We start from the raw sequence: 5,000 nt of genomic DNA on the forward strand, positions 1-5,000 counted from the left end.
TACTGGGAATTCCTCGTTCATGGGGAACAATTGCAAGCCCCAATCCCTAGCACGAAGGAGGTTCAGCGGGTTACCCCGACCTTTCGGCCTAGGAAGACACGCTGATTCCTTCAGTGTAGCGCGCGTGCGGCCCAGAACATCTAAGGGCATCACAGACCTGTTATTGCTCAATCTCGTGCGGCTAGAAGCCGCCTGTCCCTCTAAGAAGAAAAGTAATCGCTGACAGCACGAAGGATGTCACGCGACTAGTTAGCAGGCTAGAGTCTCGTTCGTTATCGGAATTAACCAGACAAATCGCTCCACCAACTAAGAACGGCCATGCACCACCACCCACCGAATCAAGAAAGAGCTATCAATCTGTCAATCCTTCCGGTGTCCGGGCCTGGTGAGGTTTCCCGTGTTGAGTCAAATTAAGCCGCAGGCTCCACTCCTGGTGGTGCCCTTCCGTCAATTCCTTTAAGTTTCAGCTTTGCAACCATACTTCCCCCGGAACCCAAAAGCTTTGGTTTCCCGGAGGCTGCCCGCCGAGTCATCGGAGGAACTGCGGCGGATCGCTGGCTGGCATCGTTTATGGTTAGAACTAGGGCGGTATCTGATCGCCTTCGAACCTCTAACTTTCGTTCTTGATTAATGAAAACATACTTGGCAAATGCTTTCGCTTCTGTTCGTCTTGCGACGATCCAAGAATTTCACCTCTAACGTCGCAATACGAATGCCCCCGCCTGTCCCTATTAATCATTACCTCGGGTTCCGAAAACCAACAAAATAGAACCGAGGTCCTATTCCATTATTCCATGCACACAGTATTCAGGCGGGCTTGCCTGCTTTAAGCACTCTAATTTGTTCAAAGTAAACGTGCCGGCCCACCGAGACACTCAATAAAGAGCACCCTGGTAGGATTTCAACGGGGTCCGCCTCGGGACGCACGAGCACGCACGAGGCGGTCGCACGCCTTCGGCTCGCCCCACCGGCAGGACGTCCCACGATACATGCCAGTTAAACACCGACGGGCGGTGAACCAACAGCGTGGGACACAAATCCAACTACGAGCTTTTTAACCGCAACAACTTTAATATACGCTATTGGAGCTGGAATTACCGCGGCTGCTGGCACCAGACTTGCCCTCCAATAGATACTCGTTAAAGGATTTAAAGTGTACTCATTCCGATTACGGGGCCTCGGATGAGTCCCGTATCGTTATTTTTCGTCACTACCTCCCCGTGCCGGGAGTGGGTAATTTGCGCGCCTGCTGCCTTCCTTGGATGTGGTAGCCGTTTCTCAGGCTCCCTCTCCGGAATCGAACCCTGATTCCCCGTTACCCGTTACAACCATGGTAGGCGCAGAACCTACCATCGACAGTTGATAAGGCAGACATTTGAAAGATGCGTCGCCGGTACGAAGACCGTGCGATCAGCCCAAAGTTATTCAGAGTCACCAAGGCAAACGGACCGGACGAGCCGACCGATTGGTTTTGATCTAATAAAAGCGTCCCTTCCATCTCTGGTCGGGACTCTGTTTGCATGTATTAGCTCTAGAATTACCACAGTTATCCAAGTAACGTGGGTACGATCTAAGGAACCATAACTGATTTAATGAGCCATTCGCGGTTTCACCTTAATGCGGCTTGTACTGAGACATGCATGGCTTAATCTTTGAGACAAGCATATGACTACTGGCAGGATCAACCAGGGAGCTGCGTCAACTAGAGCTGAGCAGCCGGCCGCCCGGGAGTGTGTCCCGGGGGCCCGCGCGAACACGCAAGCGTCCGCTCAATTATTCTGCAAACAGGAGGAGGCTGGGCTCCCCTGCACGATACACCTCGAAACCCTCTCAGGTCCCGGCGGCGCGCAGCGCCGTCCTAAGTACTTGGTCGGGTTCGAGAGAGGCGCAATCGCCCGGAGATAGGCGAGTAGACGCTTTCAGTGCGACCACCCGTGCTCCCAACTGAGCTTGCCGCTGCCGACAGAGGCCCGGGAGCGTGCTGTCGTGGTGTTGCCGGCGGGAGACAACACGCGGCCACAAACAGTGACCGGGCAGCTCCAACGCCAGCGCCACAGAGGGGCAGAGCCCCACTTGGGTGCCAAAGCGAACTCTCCCAGCACAGCGCACGCGCCAACACATCCGCACAGCTGCGATACAAACCACCTGCGAGAACCGCGGGGGCGACCGAGCAGCAGACGGCGTCGCGGCGCCGAGTGCCGGGCGGCGGCGCATCCTCAACGCACACAGTCCTCAATCGGACCAGCACACTGCAGATGTCCACCGCGCTTCGCACCGGGCCCGGGAGGACCCACTTTGGCCGCACGGCGCCGCGCGCTGGGTGCGCCGGCACGCAGATGCGCCGCCTGCCGCGTCCGTCAGCCGGCGCGCCTGCCACTGGGCGCCCCCACCAGCCGGCTGCCGCGCGTGCGCCCACGCAGCGCGCGGCCAGCACGCCGGGCGCCCCCCCCTCACCGGCCGGGGACGGTCCCACCCAGCCACCGCCGCGTATCGCTTCATACCCACATGCCCACTCACGTTCGTGGGTATGACGGGTGTCGCTGAAGCAACCGGTTAATACCTGTACCGATCGTCGATATCAACGATTCACCTCCAGCGCGAACAACCGCGCAACAACGGATTTCCAGTTCATTTGCGTAACTTGGGCAGCAAACGTAGACATCCATCTACATTTGCGACTTCTACGAGTCTTGCATGCCTGGATGTTGTGTGTCACGACGCACTCCATCAGCATACATACACGCTGCGACGTGTGCACGAAAGAACACGTGGAAGGTGGCCAGCGTACGTATGCGAATGCCATTGCACAGCTGCGAAGCGCATTCAACACGCGAACTCCTGACCGACGAGCTAGAGGTGACAGGAGGGGAGGGGGGGGGGGCGGGGGCGATATACGTCCTATTGCAGTACACAATACAGTGGATAGCGGGACCATGTGGAAAGTAAGCAACACTCGCAAGATGTGAGGGTACGCACCGTAAAATGAATCAATACGCAGAACACCACAGTGTGCGCGAAGTGAACTATGTTGAGATGGTTGCAATTAGGCAACGCTACACGAATTCCTAGATTCATATAACTAACAATTACAGGGCAGGTTAAGGCGCAACGTGGGTTAGGTTAGGGCGCAACGTGGGTTAGGTTAAGGCGCAACGTGGGTTAGGTTAAGGCGCAACTTGGGTTAGGTTAAGGCGCAACTTGGGTTAGGTTAAGGCGCAACTTGGGTTAGGTTAAGGCGCAACTTGGGTTAGGTTAAGGCGCAACTTGGGTTAGGTTAAGGCGCAACTTGGGTTAGGTTAAGGCGCAACTTGGGTTAGGTTAAGGCGCAACTTGGGTTAGGTTAAGGCGCAACTTGGGTTAGGTTAAGGCGCAACTTGGGTTAGGTTAAGGCGCAACGTGGGTTAGGTTAAGGCGCAACGTGGGTTAGGTTAAGGCGCAACGTGGGTTAGGTTAAGGCGCAACGTGGGTTAGGTTAAGGCGCAACGTGGGTTAGGTTAAGGCGCAACGTGGGTTAGGTTAAGGCGCAACGTGGGTTAGGTTAAGGCGCAACGTGGGTTAGGTTAAGGCGCAACGTGGGTTAGGTTAAGGCGCAACGTGGGTTAGGTTAAGGCGCAACGTGGGTTAGGTTAAGGCGCAACGTGGGTTAGGTTAAGGCGCAACGTGGGTTAGGTTAAGGCGCAACGTGGGTTAGGTTAAGGCGCAACGTGGGTTAGGTTAAGGCGCAACGTGGGTTAGGTTAAGGCGCAACGTGGGTTAGGTTAAGGCGCAACGTGGGTTAGGTTAAGGCGCAACGTGGGTTAGGTTAAGGCGCAACGTGGGTTAGGTTAGGGCGCAACGTGGGTTAGGTTAGGGCGCAACGTGGGTTAGGTTAGGGCGCAACGTGGGTTAGGTTAGGGCGCAACGTGGGTTAGGTTAGGGCGCAACGTGGGTTAGGTTAGGGCGCAACGTGGGTTAGGTTAGGGCGCAACGTGGGTTAGGTTAGGGCGCAACGTGGGTTAGGTTAGGGCGCAACGTGGGTTAGGTTCGGGCGCAACGTGGGTTAGGTTAGGGCGCAACGTGGGTTAGGTTAGGGCGCAACTTGGGTTAGGTTAAGGCAGAAGTTGGGTTAGGTTAAGGCAGAAGTTGGGTTAGGTTAAGGCAGAAGTTGGGTTAGGTTAAGGCAGAAGTTGGGTTAGGTTAAGGCAGAAGTTGGGTTAGGTTAAGGCAGAAGTTGGGTTAGGTTAAGGCAGAAGTTGGGTTAGGTTAAGGCAGAAGTTGGGTTAGGTTAAGGCAGAAGTTGGGTTAGGTTAAGGCAGAAGTTGGGTTAGGTTAAGGCAGAAGTTGGGTTAGGTTAAGGCAGAAGTTGGGTTAGGTTAAGGCAGAAGTTGGGTTAGGTTAAGGCAGAAGTTGGGTTAGGTTAAGGCAGAAGTTGGGTTAAGGGATGGTGTGTGTGGGGGGGGGGGTGGGGTGGCGAGGTTCGTTGATAGTGATGGTAGTAAGTGGACGCCTGAGGCACTATCAGATATGTCACGTCAGTTGCACTTGTGGCTCATGGCAGGTGGCGCGCCCGTTCTGTGTTTGTGGCAAAGGAGTGGCACACCTGTGTCTTTCATTCCTGCCATTGTTTATGTGCTGTGAGATGCGGCAGTGTGGTGCTGTTGGGTGCACCCCTGTGTAGGACATGTGTGGGTGTTGGTGGCGTATCTGAGCAATGGTGGTTGTAGGAAGAGTGGGATATTCAGTTTTCTGGTTCGACGTCCCGGTCTGGTTATCATAGTGTGGATGGTGTACTGTGGCCGAGAGGATGCACTGGATGTTGTTCCATGCTGGTACTTAGATGTTGTGTCTGCGTCTGTTACAGGCATAGACTAGTGGGTGATGGAGTGTGTGGGTGACGTGTGGTTGACATTGTGTGCACAGACGTTCAGCATGTATAGGGACAGTTGTATGTGTTATCTATATTCCGATGACTGCGCGTATTACTAAGCACCGCCGTGTATAAGCTTAATGTATGTATAGTC

At 54.8% G+C, this 5,000-nt stretch overlaps 1 non-coding gene across 1 annotated transcript in view; it reads right to left on the reverse strand.

Annotated features, from left to right (window-relative positions):
- Positions 1 to 1,692, reverse strand: part of LOC126197042 (small subunit ribosomal RNA) — a 1,909-nt gene extending 217 nt beyond the window's left edge. The window contains exon 1 of the ribosomal RNA XR_007539450.1: positions 1 to 1,692. This exon is cut by the window's left edge and continues 217 nt beyond it. This is a non-coding gene — a ribosomal RNA (small subunit ribosomal RNA).
- Positions 1,693 to 5,000: the final 3,308 nt, after the last annotated feature.

The sequence above is a fragment of the Schistocerca nitens genome, chromosome 7 (genome assembly GCF_023898315.1).
Source record: "Schistocerca nitens isolate TAMUIC-IGC-003100 chromosome 7, iqSchNite1.1, whole genome shotgun sequence".
In the NCBI taxonomy this organism is placed as follows: domain Eukaryota; kingdom Metazoa; phylum Arthropoda; class Insecta; order Orthoptera; family Acrididae; genus Schistocerca; species Schistocerca nitens.